Source organism: Platichthys flesus, chromosome 8, assembly GCF_949316205.1.
Source record: "Platichthys flesus chromosome 8, fPlaFle2.1, whole genome shotgun sequence".
Lineage (NCBI taxonomy): Eukaryota > Metazoa > Chordata > Actinopteri > Pleuronectiformes > Pleuronectidae > Platichthys > Platichthys flesus.
The window spans coordinates 7,136,079-7,155,521 of record NC_084952.1 but is presented as its reverse complement, the minus strand read 5'-3'; the positions used below and the strand labels follow the sequence as shown (position 1 = coordinate 7,155,521).

The 19,443-nt window shown below is 40.0% G+C and overlaps 1 protein-coding gene across 2 annotated transcripts in view; it reads right to left on the bottom strand.

Moving 5' to 3' along the window:
- Positions 1–19,125, bottom strand: part of enox2 (ecto-NOX disulfide-thiol exchanger 2) — a 163,777-nt gene extending 144,652 nt beyond the window's left edge. For both annotated transcript variants that reach the window (XM_062394409.1, XM_062394411.1), the window contains exons 1-2: positions 18,997–19,125; positions 9,998–10,091 (exon numbers count right to left, since the gene is read on the bottom strand). The gene's annotated coding sequence lies outside the window, so the exon portion shown is untranslated. The remainder of the gene's footprint in view (positions 1–9,997; positions 10,092–18,996) is intronic.
- Positions 19,126–19,443: the final 318 nt, after the last annotated feature.

Below are 19,443 nucleotides of genomic sequence, written 5' to 3'. Positions count from 1 at the left end.
GAACATGTCACCAAGTGAAATTAACGTGTCACGTTGTTTAACAGATCCAATAAAAGTAAAGAATTTGAATCGCTCAGAAATTACATATCAGACCCATTATCACAGTTCATACACCCCTGACTGACTATGCCATTACTCAACTTTGAGACGTACAAATATCTAATGTCATGAACTCTGCAATCTCACCGCAGACAATAAGGCACATTCAGTCTCACCCAGATAATACAACAGAGACTGATAGGCATGACTGCGATGTTTTGATTAGAGACGGAAAGTACTGAAAAAGCAGATCAGGAACAGAAATAAACAAGAGGGAAATGCTGAACATCTTACACTGGTTTTCTGCAACGTGACTGACAAAGATATGGGGGGGGGGGGGGGGGGCTGCACATACATTTGCATGATACAACCAAACGTGGGCCCCCTTGAGATTCTGAAACGGCAACTTGGGATGTAATTGTTCTCAGTTTGTGCGGAAGAAACATCTGGTGTCTCAGGAGTGTGACATCAAGTCGTGTTCATCTCGTCAGGTATTTTTGCAAGAGAGAGAGACAGAGAGACGGAGATGCAAGCAGTGCTGCCCACAGCTCGACACTGACGCAATGACACAAAACAAGGGCGTCTGATGCTACAGTTATTTAAGTAATAAATAGGTAATAATGTTTATATAAAATTAAGCAACACTACAAGTGTTAACTGTAATAAACACGACGTTTATTGAATTCTCCGTTTATTCTTCCAACTCAATACATGGACACTGCCAACACCTGTTCCCCACAGGAACCGCCACAAACCCCCGCGCGCGACCCGTGGTCGAAGGTAAGGGGTCAAAGGGAACACTTCCTATTACCTTAATGAACATAATAGAGGGGAAATACAAGTTAACAATCTCCCTGTCTTTTCTAGAAAAACAAATAAAATAAATAATGACTTTTAGACATTCCAGAATTTACATAACAAAGTCATCACATTATAATAAACATAATAATACCTGAGTAACATTCTGAACATTTAGAGTGTAATTTGGCAAAATATATATTCAAAAACAACAAAGTACAGAATTTCAATACAAACAAAAGTTTTCAGTCCAATGTAAACAAGAATTCATCACAAACTCCACAACCCCTCACTAAATGCTTTCAAGAGCACCAGAGCCGAAGCTCCCTTTTTTGTTAGACAGTCAGCGAGTTGAGCTTTTGTATCTGACCAGAGAACCTCTTTGATTCTGTTGCTTTGTATGAGCTCCTTAATACTGCTTATTTCCAATCTGAGTCTCTTCTCTGCAACTTGTTTTGTAGATTTTAGTGCATCAAAAAGAGAATGATTATCAGTCACACAGATTAATGGAAGCGCATTCAGTCCAGTATCTCCAGTGGTGAGTTCTGAAAACAAGGTACCCAGGAAGATAGCATTGTCTATTCCATCTGACATAGCAAGGGTTTCTCCTGCAAGAGTGCTCCGTACCACACGCCTGATTCTCTTTGATTGCCAAAAGAGAGGGGAAAACTTCCCTCTTTCTCCCAATAGGGTAATTAAAGTCCCCCCCTGTGTACCTCCATCTGAAAGGTTGCCAAGGGAAGCATCACTGAAGACCATAAGGTTCAAAGCATTACTGTCACCTAAATGCTGAAACCTAAGAGTCACCTTTTGTGCCTTAAGCTTACGGACAACTTTATTCACATCATGGAGAGACTGTACTGTGGCATTTTTTATATCAGATGCCAAACTACAGGTGTCAAACATGACATCTGGTCTGGTCTGCTTTGCAACCCACAGTATCTGCCCTATTTTTGACCTTAGCTGTTCCTTTTCAGTATCATTAAGGGGGGCGTCCCTTTGGATGGCACGTGCAGCTAGCAAATGGACCTGTTGTAGATGATCAATGTAACTGTGCTGATGTACCTGAATTACACCATCACCAGCTGCAAAATCCATCCCTACATAGCAGAAATGGTCATGCTCCTCGCGTCCAACATTGAAAGCAGACTTTAGAAGAGGAATCACATCTGATGAAAAGTTTTGTGAGCCTGCCCAAAGAAAATCATCAACATGACATGCAAGTACTCCAATAACCTTAAACTGCTCATCTAACCAATAAAAGACTGCTGGATCGACCTTTGACATTTGACCACCTGTGCTCATCATGATTTCTTTTACTTTGTTGTACCAATATAGTGACGCATCTGCAAGACCATATACACACTTCTTTAGTTTCCATAGGATACCATCAGTGCCTGCTTCAGGTGGAGGACGGATATAAATATCCCTGGATAATTCCATTCCCTGCAGAAATGCAGATTTAATGTCCATAGAATGGATTTGCCACTGATTTTGACAGATTACTGCCAACAGTAGTCTAAGTGATTCTGAAGCACAGGTTGGAGAATCTTTCTGTAACTCATGAATATTAGCCTCTTCGAAACCTCTGGCTACAAGTCGTGCTTTAGGTGCAATACCTTTGGAGGTTTCTTTTAGACTACAGACCCATCTGGTGGAGACACATTTTTGACCATCATCTTCAACTTCCTCAAAAACATCATTATTTTGCCAATTCTTTATTTCTTCCAGTTTGGCTTCACTAAATGAGATGTCTTTGGTTATAAGTACATCAGCTTCTACGTTTTCTGGTTCAATGTTAAGGCTATTAACACGTGACATGTCAACTGATTCCTTTTGCCCATCACTGCCGTCAGGTTCAAGATGTTGCAGGTTATACCAGTTTTTGTTCTTTCCTGTGACTTTGCCTGCTCTGCCTAAAACTCTGGCTTTATGTTGAAGACCATCATCTCTGTTTACAAATGTTACAGTCTGACCACTTTTTAACTTTAAACCTGTAGAAGAAACAGGGTTAGCACATACATTTGGCTCTGTCTCAGCTTGTGTCACATTTGTCTGTGTCATGGATGAAAGCAACGCTTCTCCGTCACTGGTGTTGTCTGTGCCTGTAGTCTGTTCACTATCAGAACAATCTGCTGCATTGTTTGAAAAAGTTTTCTCATTTTCTGCTTTTCTGTAAAGAACATCTTCTACGATTTGCTTATCCACATTCTGTGTGTTCACCTTACAGAGTCTAGAGTGATGTACTCTAACAAGAATTCCCCCGTGTCTTACAAATACTACAACTCCATCCTGACCAATAACCACCCCTGGTCCCTTCCACTCTGTGCAGTCTGCCCGTTTGTAGTATACTTTTTCACCTGTCTCATACTTATCATCTGTGGGTCTAAGTTGCTTTCGCAGGGCCCTCCTTATCCTCTCTGAACATTCAGCTTCTGTGAATGCCTTCCTCGAAGCATGTAATGCTGATATGTGTTCTCCTACCCTAGCACTTATAGTGGTGCCCTCTAGAGCAGGTAGCTTATCAACCAATACAGAAGGGAGGTTAGGATTCTGGCCAAATACAAGTTGATGTGGGCTGTAGCCATGAACATTGAGCATACTGTTCTTAGCCATAAGGGCCCAGTCTAGGGCAGTATGCCAGTCACATCCATTTTCCCGTTTCACCTTCAGGATGACTTCTGTGAGTGTCTGATTGTGTCTCTCCAGTAGGCCGTTGCTCCAGGGACTATATCCGGCTGTTGTTTTGGTCTCAATATTGAAGTTTTCTGCCATGTCTCTGATCTCTTCATTGTTGAATTCTCCACCATTGTCGCTGTATAGTCGTCGTGGAGGACCATGGACACTTATCCACGTGTGGATAAAAGAGTTGACAATGTCCGCAGCCTTCTTTGTTTTGACAATGTTTCCCGCACTGAAACGTGTGAAGTGGTCGATGATGTGGAGATACCACACACCATGCTCCAACTCATGCAGGTCCACTGCTACAGTCTCATTATATTCTGAAGCAAGGGGTAAACCCACAGCAGGCTTTGGCTTGGTCTTGCTGTACCTTCTGCATATGTCACAATCGTTCACTATTCGTTGCAAAATAACCACACACTCTTTGTCTCTGTTTCCAGAGCTTTGGATGAGCCTCTGTAGCCGATCTACGGATGCGTGACCAAACTGCTTATGGAGTTTCAGGAGAACTTTGTGTTTCTCTTCTGTTGACATCTTTTCTGTGACCAAAAGAACATCCTCTTCAATTTTACGTTTCTCAGTGTCATTGTCTCTGATGTCTACGCAGTAGTGACCGGAACTGGTGAACTCAAGAGGTACAGGCTGTTGGAACATCACAGCGCTGTCATTTTTCATATCCAAAACAGTTCCAGCCCTTTTAAGGGATGTTTTGCTCAGCAAAAGTGGAATATCAACTGGAACCACTTCAGCTTCAACACAGCATTGTGTCTGTCCTATCTTAGCAGGTAGTTTCACCTTCCTGGTGGAATACACTACATTTCCATCTCCAAATCGAAAAGGTCTGCAGCTGAGTATTTCTGTCTTCAACATCTGATTAACTCCTTCTTGGCTGAGTTCCTTCATGTAGTTTTCTAGCCATTTCTCACCACACACTGTACGAGTACAAGCAGTGTCAATAATGGCTGACCCCAGTGATTCGGCCAGAAAGATTTCTGAGTCAGACAAAGCTTCAGTAAACAGTGTGATGTTACATTCTTCAACATCTTCAGTTATTCTTACGTCTTCATTCTTTCTGTGCGGACAGTCTTTAGCCCAATGAAATGTGCTCTGACAAATAGCGCATCTCGATCTCTTACCGAATTTATCCAGCGGGTTGGTGCCAGGTAATGGCTGTCTTTGTTGTGCGCTCTGTGACGTGACATTATTCCATTTGCCCTTTGCGTGCCGTCTTTGCTCCGTGAAGAACGCCACCTCCTGGTTCACTTGTATTCCGTTTGATGTGCCTGACGTCCTGCCACCGAAAATCCGTTTCAGCGCTGATTTCATGGAGGTGAACGTTAATTCCGCGCACGCCGTCAACGCCAGTTGCCGGCTCTTCTCATCGAGACAAGCCGTGTCTAGCAACTTGAAGGCTAACACGGCATCAGGAAGTGTCATATTATACTTTTTTATCCTGTTGTACCTCTGTTCAAAATCAATAATGTAGTCCGCCATGGACACAGCGCGGTCCTTCACGATCCCATCAAAGTACGAATAGGCTTCATACGCACGGTCCTTTTCCTCTTTTAAGAACACCTCGTCCAGTTTCGCGAACAATGTCACCATACCGTCATCACTGTCCAAATCATCCGCTGGTATTTCCATGGCTGTTTCTCTGGCTCTCCCTTCAAGCCCCAAAGCGACCGCGAGGGCTTGTTTCTTCTTGTCGAGATCTGTAACTCGTCTCCAGATATTGACTTCATTTTTCCAACACTCGTATGGCCTAGCTTCGTCAAACTTCGGCGGAACTTTGTAGTTAGCAGCCATCCTCTGCTACCAATGTTAACTGTAATAAACACGACGTTTATTGAATTCTCCGTTTATTCTTCCAACTCAATACATGGACACTGCCAACACCTGTTCCCCACAGGAACCGCCACAAACCCCCGCGCGCGACCCGTGGTCGAAGGTAAGGGGTCAAAGGGAACACTTCCTATTACCTTAATGAACATAATAGAGGGGAAATACAAGTTAACAACAAGAACAGTAAACACAGTGAAGATTCAAATTGTGTTGCTGTTGATTGGAGAGGTGATGACACTAGTGACTAAAGCATAAACAAAGCACTTTGACATACAATACACCTACTGACATACTCTACCATTACTGACAATAACTCTTGAAATTCATACAGACTATTTCTTATAATCAAAGTTGTGAAAACTGTTATACTGTCGATGTGTTCTGCTACATGCAACATATATTGCACTTCTGTTCGTCCTGGGAAAGGTATTTCTAACATGGGGCTCTACGTGAGGTTTCTAAGTAGTGGGCTGTACACTAATCGGAGTGTAAGTGGTTTGAGCCCCTGCTGTCCCTTAGGTAAAAGCGTCCTTAACCAAGACACCCAATTGGCCCTTAATGGGTGCACTTGTCAGTGTGTGAATGGGATATATGGGTAATAGTGCTGAATACATGTGAATGGACGTGACTTGTAGTGTCAAGCGTCGTTAAGAATGGAAAAGTTTGAGACAAAGCAATCATCGATGTTAACATCCGCATCAATGTGATTGAATTTTAACATTAAGGAAGTTTAAGAGACTCATTGATTTTCTCCTTTCAGTTAAAGACATTTACCGATTGTTAACACTGGAAACCTTCTGCTCATCGCATCCATCACTCTGAAATGAACGGCCATAAACACAATCAACATAAAAGACAGCATGTAAACAGTTTTGTGCAGAATATTAAACATGAGCTGATCATATAGAGCAAATGCCTCCAGCAATGCAGAGGCGGTACCAACCGACGCTAAAACATAAATCACAGCCTCTGCTGTGAATGCACCTATGACAGGACTCCCATTAACCCTAATGCTTTGACCATAAATCTAGTTTAAAGCCAACCAATTAACATGATATATAAGTTGTTTGTTCAAGGTGAACAAAAACACAGAGTCAAACAAGTAGTTGTAGCTTTAGAGGAAATAGTCTTCACCAGATTGTTTTTGGGTCATTTGTATTAAATACAAGACTTTTAAAAAAGGGCCAGGGTCAACAACTTAAATTGACTTGCTAATCCAAACTAAGCTTATTTGATCGTGTCCTGTCCGTTGTTTTTAATTTATAAGACAAAAGGCACGAAAGCGGTATGGTGACTCCTTATCTAAATCTCAGAAAGAAAGCAAACAAGTCTATTTTCGATGTATATTTGTATACATGACAAACTATTTTTTTTATTGTTCATAAAGCGATTGATGTTTGTCTGCAAAGGGGAACTCTCAGAAATGCTAAAAGCCACATTTTGTTGAGTTCCTGTTACTCAAAGGGAGCCTGTCTTCACATTCTTTCCCCGTCCAGTGTAAAGAAACAGCTCCACAAACTCTGCCTACATGAGACGAAAAATATTTTTGAGTAAAACTTTCCCAACTGTCAAAAATACTGATTAAAAATAAATACATATACTGTATATGTGGTGGTCTGCTGGAGTGTCTGTAGGTGTTACAATAGGCATTTCAGTCTAGTAGATATAAAATCCCTAGCAATATTTTTGAAAATACAGAATGCTAGAGGCTGAGATGTGTTGAGATATTGTAATTAGATACCACCATCACAAAACTGGTGCGGTGGAAAGAGAGAAAAACACATTAGAGATTTGGATGATGTGTTCATTGAACCAAATGTTGACTGTGCTACTTTCCATAGCGGGTGATTCTGCCCACTTATTTGTCATATTGTGCAGGGACACTGAATCCAAACTAAAATCACTGGCAGCAGCCACTAATGATGATACAAATTAGAGTTAAAGCTAAATACAAATAAGAAGTTTGATTGAAATGGAGACAGAATTGCACTTGGAAATTAAACTATTGGTTCCAGCAATTAGGTCCAAATTTACCGACACTGTAAGCTGATTCAGTGATATGAATAAACAGTTATCATGGTTTATAAGTTGCTTTTGGGCATCATTAAAATGTATCTGTAATAGTATATGTGAAAGTGTGTATTCTGGCATTCAGTGGAGCAAATTTACTTTCTTTGTGTGTGCGTGTGATCACGAGAGTGAGTGAGAAAGAGAGAGCCAGACAGACTGACACAGCAAAGACAAGAGGGAATATTAGCCTGCGGCTGTTAGAGCCATGTTGTTTGGTTGAGACGTTAATAGTATGAGCCCCATTACTAAGAAATACTTTTCTTTCTCCCTGTGAATCTTTAGCCTAAAACCAAAGAAATCAATTGCAATTTCAGTAGCTGAAGTTCACACTTTCATACCAAACTAAATATCTATACAATATATGATCAAGTACAAGTCTACCTGTGCTATGTTCCTCAAATTAAATTAAAAATGTATACCATAAACAATCATCAGGAGAAATCTCAACCACGATGGTGGCTCATTAAAACTTTTTTCCATCCTCAGAGGGCTCGCAATATTTGGTATAACCTTAAAAGATCTAAAAATCTAAGACAAAAAGCAACAGTATTTTGAATAAGAAGTAAGAGAAGAGAAAGGCTCTTATCACATCTTCCAGCTGGCTCACAGAGGTGAGACATCTATGAGCAGAAGCTCAAAACTATCCCACAGTTAAAAATGGGAGCTGTGACCTATTTGCCTCCACATTGGGCATTAAACTAGGGCATTATACCGTCTACTGAGTATTACATGGAAATCTAGCATGTGTAAAATTAGAATGAGCAACCAGCTAAAATTGCAGTATCTTCACATGATGTGAATGTGAATCACACTGAGGTAGGGGGAAATCTAGAGTGAGCTCCAAAGAAAATAAATGCAAAGTGTGGCTTAACTGAAAAGCTACATAAACTTAAAAAAACATTGCTTTTGCTTCTGAAGACACAGAGGACATGGGAGCCACAGACAAACAGAAAGGAACTGCATCTTCTGACCGATTTGCCAATTTTTTACTCAGCAAATGCCAACATAAAATGGTCTGCTATGACTGACCATTTTAAGGTTTTTTAAGGTATTATTTGTTGCTGTTCAGGAGACACAGTGAATTAATTCTCAAGCAAACACACCTTATATAATTAATACACACTATAAGCTGTCAAGACACCATTCACAGTATGGTAAAGTGGAATTGTCGCTCCTCATTATAGTGCTTTATGCTGTCAAGTTCCCACTTGGCGCAGTAATGAACAACAACTCATTAATGAGTTCTGCTTCAAACAGGTAGCAACAAGCATTGTTGACTCTAGCTCCTCTATAAATGAGCTTGATTGTGTGTATTGGACGAGAACAGGAGTTGAAAATTGGCATTTGATGCACAGCCATTAACTGTGCAATGCTGCCAAAATGTTAATTTTGCCTTCAACACACTGATTGGTTTGGTAGATCATGGTCAGATACAGAGGCAGAAGTGATAAGTACGAGGACAATTTTACATTTGATAATCATTAAGGTCTATAAAAAGTGGAATACAAGGAAACAATGCAGACTATTAAAACACTTATATTGGCACACTGATAAAAAGTCAATTTGCATTTAACACAACGTGCTCATCACAGTACGCAGACAATTCAGTTATTGAGCAATGCTTCCCATTCATTTGCAGCTTAATTGAAATGTGTATTTCAATGCCAATGCAGTACCCAGAATTGTTGTTCAGTAATTCTGACCAATCCCTTTTTAGTTTATAATTTTAAAGGATATTAGAGTCATATGGCTGCATTTCCAAAATCTAAAACTGAGCTTCGATAATTATGCCACAGAAGGAAATAAACTGCAGTAAATTCAAATGAGCAGGTCTTTAATTTGTGCATGTGCCCAAATGCAGGCACGGAATCTTGTTAAAGAAAACTCTTTGACATGCAGCCCCACATCTCCTGTATTTACTATTTCTTGGGCAACAGACAATTAGAGGAGATACAGCTGCGGTTATCTGCTGCTGAATCTGAAGGCAGATTCCAGTATTAATAGCCGGAGCGGCAGGCACCACCTGAGCCACTGGGACAACAAAGAACAGCAGACACCCTGCAAGCAAAATCATTTCAGGGCTGTTTTACTGCACTTCGACTTACATCGAACCACAAGAAATCTTTAACATCATATAAAGACATCACAACCTCAGGTGCATGACTGCAGTTTCTGAAGGCACTATCGATTACTGGTAAATGCCACAATTTGAAGAACAGTGCCAGCATATGAGAAATATTTGAAAGAACTGGAATGATTTTAACTGATTAGTCCCTTTTCCACAACTGTTTTTTTTTAAAGCCATTAGGTTAATTAACACTCGGCTTAGAGAGGTTTAAACTGGGGAATAACTATTGGAAATTTTCTAAATTAGAAAAAGTCGAGGAGAGAGAGAAAAATACTGAAGATCCAAACTTGTTATTAGTTGAATTTTTGAATTTGTCTGAAGCATTTCTTAAAAAATTACATTTTCTAAGAGACTTAAAATAAGGGTTGTAGGATATGGCCGATTGTGGTCTCGTTCAGCTTTGAAAAGTCTGGATCTCTGATGCAATGGAAATCATACCTGTGATGTTGCGGTCATTGACCAGTCTATCAAAAGAGAGGCCATTTCTCTTTGGAAAACATGATGTTGCGGTGGGGTGCCTTCATCTGTGAGCCTGCAAAACAAAAATAACCAAATTAAGCCGGTGCTCCTCAAACCATGATTATGCCTCTACCTGTGTTATCCTCCTTGCTATGTAGCGGATGTAGTCGCCTTAAAGGTGATTTTCATATAGCCGTTTCAGTTTTAGATGCCAAAGCACAGCCCAAAGTACCTTTCACACTGAAAACTGCAATGCTGCAAGAGCTCAAGCTTTTTCACTCATTTCAATGAGATTGTTGCTTTCGCTCAGTGGGGATCCTGTCGCAGAGGGATCCTGCAGAGCAGTTGCTTCTGGCTCTTTCTGTCCCTCAGCCACTCAGCAAAACTCTCACATGCACGTGGTTGAGCCAGATTACTTTATTATGTGGACCGTGTAGCATTGTGCTAATTTACATAATTCTATCCAGTATGGAGACAATAATGAATTACCTTCAACAAGGAGGTTATTTTTTGATTGTATGTTGATTGGTTTATTTAGCAACATTATGCAAAGTTTTCACTTTCTTTATCCATGTTTTATGACGAACAAATCATTTTGATTATCAGACAATTTATTCTTTAATATTTCTAGTAAAATAACTACACAATCACGTAAATGTTTGGCCTTGGCAGAAGTAAGGGCTCTACTGAGTACAATTCTAGTTGCTGCTGTGATTAACTTTCCAGAACTGTGCAATCATACCTCGGAGTACAAGGACATAAACCACTGTCTAGGAATTTTCAGGCTTCATTATTACACAATGCCCCGTGTCATTGTGGTTTGAGATTCAGAATATCTTTTATGAAGATAAAGGGACACCTTCTTACAGCTGTATTTGAATTTATGAATAAAGGAATGGATTTAAGATCTGTGATTGTTTTGCTGAGAGAAATCAGACTTTTGTGGCCAGATAGTTTTGCAATAAATTGGTATAATTAGACTGAATTTCTATTCTTCTTCCTTGTCAGAGCCTGATGCCTACATTCTCCAAAAATGGAGAAAACGAGATCACAGAGATGAAGAGTGGCCAAGAGAGGTTTGATAAACTGACTTCTTTCAAACTCCACACACCCTAGATTTTCAATATTGGCAAACTTGTTCTCTTCAAACTGAACCACATCTTTCTCTGTCACATATGAAGTAGAACTCCCCAACAAACTCCTCATTTACCTCATCCAGTAACTTTTGTTGGTCCCTATAATCCCTAAATACCACATTTATATGAACTGCAAGACAAATCTATGATGTTGGTCTAAATTCAGAAGTCTGGAACAAGATAATTATAATATTCTTCTTATGTCAAATATTCCTTCTTCCTGTAAAGTTGACGAGGTGCTTATGATCAACCACTTTCACACTGTATTACAGCAATCAGTCAACACACTATCTCAGCCATTCCACTGACTGAGGTGATAATATGATGACTGTGATGTAGCCAAATCGCAAACTACACCCAAGCCCACCCACACCCTCTTCAACATCCAGCTCACACTCGCAAAGAAACCATTAACAGTAATGAGGATTGATGGGGGTGTTAAAAGTATTGACAGTCCATCCCAGGAGCTGCTCTCAGTGTCGCTTTATTAGTCTAGAAAAAGAGTGTCGGTCGCTGGCCTGCTAGATCTAAATAGGAGGGCATTGATCAGAAGGTCAGACCAGGCTGAATCCGCCCGTTAATTGTCTGTGTCACTCCTCATTCGCATTGCAGCAGCTGTCACTCGTCTCCCAGGTAATCCAAGGCCATCATCATGACAGTTCACACAAAGAGAGAGGTCAGAGCTCAGCCAGAATAAAGTTTATATAGAGAGAAAAACACCACACACTGCTCATGGCTCTCAGAAAATACAGCATATCTTTAATCCCCCTTAATGTTGTATTTGCCAAATGCATTTCTAAAAAAATTAAACTTCAGAAGAGTGTCCCTTCATTGACATAATCCAGACTCTGCACAGACCGTTAATGCCTTCTACCAGTTCTCTACATTTGGGATTTGACAAAAGTAATTTTACGTGCCAATTCCAGCTGTAGGAAAGAGAAACATTTCTTTGATAAAGCACCAGCAGTTAATACAAATAGCCAGTCAGTGCCTGACCTGAGAGCCAATGGAGCAAAGCCTCCACGTCCAGTGTGCTGGCAAAGCAGCTAAATGCAGTCCCTCATTAAGTCACACTACTTATTTTAAATGATGAGTAATCCTTGCATTTGTGGAAACTTATATTATTGGTGACAAATACATCATTATAAATCAAAATATTTACCCCCAGGATAATTGATGATTACAATTCATATATTATAGCGTTTCATTAATATATTCTAAAAATCTGATTGTTTTCATTAACTGGGTAAAATGTTAGACTGTCCGTGAAACAGGGTACAAACTCCCATGTTGGTTCAGTTTATTTATCTCTGACTCCATCACTTGCTCTAGGGGAGTATAACCAGTAGAATCTTTTCGCACTTTAATCCAGATGTCTGGCTGCTTCCGACACACAGCTCTGTCAGAGTTGTATCCTGGCTTTGGAGCTGGAGTCATTTCAAATGCCTTGGCAGGTAATCAGCTGCTATCTTTCATCAAAAAGTCTCCACGACGGGGCCGAGTCTGTCTTTACAAAATCTACCAGTGTTGTGTTTCAGTTGACAGTCACTGCAAGCTTTACTGTCCAGTCAAAAAGATCCAGTGTGGGGTTTACATCGGGGAACCAGCCTGTAGCAGAGTTTTACTGGATGCACCAAGGGTAAATAAATTACTTAATTTCTTATGTTACTCTCCATAAATCCCACACATAAAAACATAGCATATAAAACCAGAGAGGTAAGACAGAAGCCAACTTGTAAAATCTAACAGTGCCTAGACATTCATGGCAACTTCTAATTCCAGTTCCCATTAGTTTGAAGTGAGTGGATGTCATTCAAACAGGACAAGAGAGTCAAGGGTAAAGTATGCAGTGCTGTTGTAACCACTTCCTGCACTAATCAAAGTCTTCACAGCTCATCACTACAACTGGAGATTTAGTTCAATCCCTAAAATTGTAACCCACCATCAGCACTGCCTGATAAAAAATGTGGCTTTCATATGACATTCGTGAAGGTAACTACCAAAAAGACTGAACGCACGGAAAACATGATGAGATGATCCGGTAATCCGTGAAAAAACAAAGCAGAAAGTAAATCTCATGCTGTTGTTTAATACGTGACACTGATCGTGTTTGGGCGTGATGAACACAACACCATTTCCGGCACTGCATAAAAGATGGGAATTTAGAAGACTGCTGCAGGTCATCGGTTTGATTGTTTATCAGTTCCATCGAAGACATGGTCTATGATCAATTTTGTACATGGAAAAAATAAACAAAAAAACAAAAGGAAAACATCAAAAATGTTAATAGCTTGAATAAAGATTCTTTTCTTTTCTGCATTCTTTATTCTGTAAAAGAAATGTTTTCATATCCCAGCATGATGGAAAACAAACAAAGACGGCAATATGTCCATGAAAGACAAATTATCTGCAAGCCTCCAATAAATCGTCCAGGTTTTATTGTTTGGTACAGGTTCATATGATTCAGATTGTTCTGACAATTTTAACCGCTTCTCACTTGCTATGTCTACTTCAGATTAGCATGAATCTCCCCCCTTGTCAATGTCACTGCAGCTTCTAGACTTACTGGGCTATGAAATTAATTTACTTAACACCTTTTGGAAACTTCACATTAGATCAAACACCTATTGAGATCGTCTGAGGAGATTTACCCCATAAGCTGAAAGCCACATAGCCTAAATAACTGACCACAGGCAGTGATAAAGAACATCGTTGCAGGGCGGTTAGACCAATCTCAACAGCAATTCAGTCTGCCTGAGAAAACAAAAAAAAGGCTGTGTATAGCAGGTCAGTGTTTAGGATTAAATGGAACCCGTTATCAGGCACTGAACTCTGCCCTAAAAGTAAAACCAATGCATTGCACTTCTGTTTATCCTCGGTGTACACTTCAAGGTCACTGTGGGATTTCTATTCACCCTCTATATGTAACATACGTCGGCCTACAGCATTTCCCATGTGACTCATGGAGTATGAGCGAGTCCATTGCTCTATTTATTTATTTTTTCCTCCTGGGAAGCATATAGCATATGCTCTCATACTGTCATTTAAACCAGTCTATTTTAGGACCAGAAAGGTAGAGGATGTTTAAACTTCTGAAATAGATGTATTTTTAACATCGATTTGAGTGACGCAGAACAGAGGGTAACATGACACCTTTACAGGGGGAGGTGACTATAATTAAGATCCTTCATCTGCGTGTCAATTTTACCCTCTTGTCTACTCTTGCAGCAGGGTTGGACTGCAGCACTATTTTGTGCAACAGTCGATCCAAAAAATGAAATAAAGAACTTCATCCCACGTTGTTATTGTCATTTGTGGATCAATGCAATGTTACATGTATGTATCCTTTGTATTTCTTTTCTTAAGAGTGGTATTTTATGATGTAGATGGAGTTGCTGTTGTGAAGCAAAACAAATTTCACAATGTTATCGATAAAACAAAATACACAATGGAGGTAAAAATTCCGGCACAGATCAGGCACAGATTTTATGATTTTATCTCATTATCCACTCTTCTACATTTTTTATTTACTGTATTCACAGACCCAAAATATAAATACATAATACACACATTTATTGATCCACTCAAATGACACCCTCCAACCCACCTCCCTCTTTCTATCCAGCTCCCGAATTCCCTTGAGGCTCAATAAAACATCTCATAATGAGAAATGTCACCTTTTCTCACCTCAAGTGGGACAAAAACAATTTGGTCCAGAACATGGGAGATGTTCTCAACATGGTGCCATCCACTGAGCTAAGTTTAGCTGTATTGGCCTCAGGCAGGAGAGTCTAGTCAGACAAATTTGGGGAATGAAATCATAACGGTGCCAGGGCAATTTTACACAGAGTACAACCAAACAGAGAGGACAGTCTAAGCTTAATAACAAACAATGGAGCAAGCAACAACATAATAACATTAATTGACAGGTCACTGATAGGCCATGATAGTGTTAACATTTACTCTAATGATAGGATTACAGTGAGCAATCATCTTCAGGCAGTATTACAATAACGGGTAGGGATATCAATCATAATGTGAGAATGGTCTATGAATTTGTATGCAGGACAGACTTTCAGTTCAAATGTAACAACAATGAAAAAACAATAAGTGAGAGATCTTCTATGTTTGTATGAGAGGTGGGAAAAAACTCTGATCATTATGTAACTGATGGAAGACAAAACAGACTATGGATGGTCGCCACAGTCTGTGAAAGTTCGTGGGGAACATTGTGAAATCCTCATGTTCTATTTGTGCTGCTATTTGCTAATTATGTTGAGACCATTTCAGACAGAATAACGTTCCAAGAACTGAGAAAAGTCGACTCCGAAAGGTTAATTTCTCAGTAGTTTGTAGCCTGTTTTATATTATGAATCGAAAATGAAATATTGAGGCTGTTCAACTTTGCCATTTGGTTTTTAATCCTCTGACGATTGTAGCCACTGGTAAAAATTATAAAATAAATGTAATCAATCAAATAATTCTCATCCGCTCCTAATTTATCTCTATTGTCTCTTTTAAAATATGCCAAACAAATGATCAGAGCTTAATAAGTCAGCAGACTACAATGACTTCAATCTGCTTCCACAGTCATCACTGAGTTACATCATAAAATGTCACAATAGGCCTCCTCTTGTGTTACACATGAAGAATATGCTCTGCAGTCACAGCTTGGGTGTGAGCATTTGTCTCTGTCTCGTGCCTTCAATAAGTCAAGCATAAATCCATCAGCAGAGCAAGTAGATCAGGTATCCCTGGCATGGCTGCAGCTCTTATTTGTGCAAAGCAAGGTCATTGAAGCACATGGATGCTTGATCAATCAGACAGATTAATGAAGCACAACCTGCTGACATGACGAATATTGACACCCCTATTACATCTTGGTCGTGCAGTCCTCAACACTGCTTAAATAAATCAGGCCCAAGACGAAGGAGGCAGGTAAACTCCTGAACCTAATCTGTCACATCACAACAGAAAGGATTAAATATTGTGAACGTGGGACTATCACTGGAAAGGCTGAACTCCAAAATATAAAAGATTTAAAACTTGTTTTTTTGCTAAGAGGTTGCAAACAGTTTAAATGTTTTATTTCCAAGGCAATAACATTTAATCAGATTGTGAGGTTGGCCTCATTTGTTAAAAAATGTATCACATTTAGTTACCAAATACTATTTGAATAATTTTATTTGAAAATCATAAAATAATTTGGCCAAAAATCAGCTAGTAAAAAAAAAATATACTGGAATGTTTGAAATAGTGTGGATAGATAGATTTTGCTCTAAAGTAGATATTCAAAATTGTTGGCACTTGAGTTTTTGTTAATTGTTAAATGATTGAGCTAAAACGGCTAAGGCTTTTGATTAAAGGCATGATTATATGTATGGTTGCATGGATCATACTTATGAAGAAATTGGAAACAAAATCACATTATGAATCACCTCCCATAAATCCACAAAACATAACAGGAAATGCTTAAAATTACAAAATTAAACATCAGGTATATTGGCTGGCATCTCTCCAGCAGATAGAATAGTTGTGCAGTTTTTCTCTCTAACAGGATTTCACTGGTTTGCTCGAATGCAGAAAGTCATTCCAGTGTCATTTCAGATGACAGATTCTGGTTATGTCTTTGACAACAGAGACTCAGAGTGGGCCAGAACACATAGCATCCTCCATTTTTAATAAATAGGAGGATTAACCTTTGCCGTCCGTGTCGCCTCTCTTTGCAAAATGTGGAGTCTAGATAAGGGATTATACCTGAGAAGAAACGCTTTAGCTCATTACTGGATTTAGATTTTCACACCTGCGTGACACCTCATATATCACGAGCATTAGGTGACCATTAATGACTCAATAATCCTTCAAATCTCCGAAGAAATGCTCATCATCTTGAGCCTTTCTGGAAATGAATGTTGGGGGGGGGGCAAGCTCTCCAATTCCATGCCCTAATCAGAGTCTGGTTTTCATATCATTTAAATAAGAGCCACACAGTGATTCTTATTATTTCCATATCACTCTCAGGGCGCTCATAAAACTGTCTTGCTGTACAGAGCAAAACTGTGTTGCTCTAATTTTTTAACAGCGCAGCACGATGACGAGACTTCTAAATATTTCCTGCAAACAGTTTTTGACTTTCGACTTGACCCCAGAGCACACTCACTATAGTTGTCTTATGAATTTGTTTATCTACTTGATGATGAATTAATCATTTAACTGAGTTCAACTCATCTTTATTCATATGGCAGAAAAAACTAACTGCAATGACCCAAAGTCCTTTGCAGCACACAGAGACAAAACAGGGGTCATTTATTGACAAACAAATAGCAGATATTCTCTGGTTGCTGCTTCTCAGATGGGAAAATTTGCAGCATTTATCTATTTTGTGTCATTGCCAACTGAATATCTTTGGTTTTTAGATAAATAGAAAACACATTATTTGAAGAAATCAACTTGACTATTTGCTTGTTAAATATAAGACTATATTTATAGAGATTGATCGATAATAAAAAAATAATGAGTTACAATGACTATAAAGTCATTTCCTTGTTCATTTTGACAGTGTAGGTTACTAGCTGACATGATTTAGTAATAAAAAGTTCCAATACAACTGGACAATTTTCTCTCAACCCACATAATGACAGTTCAGTGAATGTTCATATCAGGACCGTTTATGAGCAACCCCCCTCATATCTGCCAGTTTCATTACCACAGATGATCCTGGTAGTCCCAGACAAGCCTCCACCATGGAGCAGATCTCAGACTTCCGTAAAACCTCATCCACACAATGTCAAATTGAATGTACTTTCCACAGAATTAAGTTGCCTCACCAATATTTCACTAATCAATCACGGATATCATCAACCCTAATACATGTGGGTTCAGATAAGTTTTAAGATTTTTAAGATTTAAGATGCATTTATTAGTCCTAAACACATGCACAGACATGCAAAGGCACACTCATGCAGGTAGGGAAATTTAACCTCTGCTTTTGACCCATCTGGTGCAGGACACACAGAGCAGTGAGCGACCATGTACGGCGCTCTGGGAGCAGTTGTTGGGGGAGTAAGGTGCCTTGCTCAGGGGCACTAGACAGGGTAGGGAGAATCCTCTTGGATAGATCAATCCAGGTTCGTCTTTTGTTGTCTCTCCGTGGAGTCGAACCAGAGACGAACCAGAGACCTTCTCTGCCCATAGTCCAAGTTTCTGCCACTAGTCCACCGCCTCTCCAATAACAGTATAATAACGAATAATACAGTAATGTGCATTAGGAGGTACAACATGTTGCATCTCGTGTTGCCACAGTCCAGCCTGAATCCTCTCAAGGCAACAGGTTTGCATTAAATGGTGGGAAACTGATGCATGTCAGTGAAAAGAAGATTTGCTCTTTTAGGCCTTTTAAATAAAACTCTGTTAAACTCTGGTGCAGTCAGCTGCTGCCTGAGCTCACAGTCTTGCATGTTGCTCTACAGATGCTGGTTTGGACAGTGACGGGACATGTTTGACCAGGACACAGGACTGACCAGCGGTTAGAAAGACCCACATGTGGAGGCTGGAGGGAACCGTGCAGCTGTCACCGTGGAGCTGACACTCCTGTTCGGTTCAAGTCCCGCCACAGCTGCGGGAGTTAAACTCTCCCAACTTCCCGGTGAGTGCATGGAAGTGACAGCGGGAAACTTCTTACCACGCAGCTCTTCATACGAGACTAAACAAAAGTGACAAAACACGGAAATGCGACCAAAGTGTCACCAGCCGAGCCTCAGAGTAAACTTGTGACAGATGCTAATGCTAACGGCTAGCACCGGTGAAGTGACAGCGACAGGGGAAGAGGACGTGTTAAAGTACCTGGAACCCCGGTGCGTGCTCCTCAGAGCCGTGTGAGCCCCGGGACACCTCCCGACACTTCCATGGGAAACTCGCCGCTTTGTTCCTGGCAACCATGAAGACGTCCGGTTAGCAACGAAGCTGCCTCTAACAATGGCGGAGCCAAGTACGGAAAGCGAGAGGGCGACACGTGCTTTTTGTTGACGTTTTTCTTTTTTTTTCAGTCGACTGCGGGTGGTTTCGTTTTGCTGCTGCGCATGTCAGAGGAAGGTGCTGTTAAAAAAACATGTAGTACTAATCACAGATTCCTTGTACTACCTTTGCTATCCAGCAGATACTCTATATACGAATTCAAACATCCAGTATTTTCTCATTATAAGAATTATAATATCTAGTAGTTACTCAATACAGTAATAAATACAAAATCGTATCATTAATAAATAGATAAATAAATGAAGTCAAACCAAT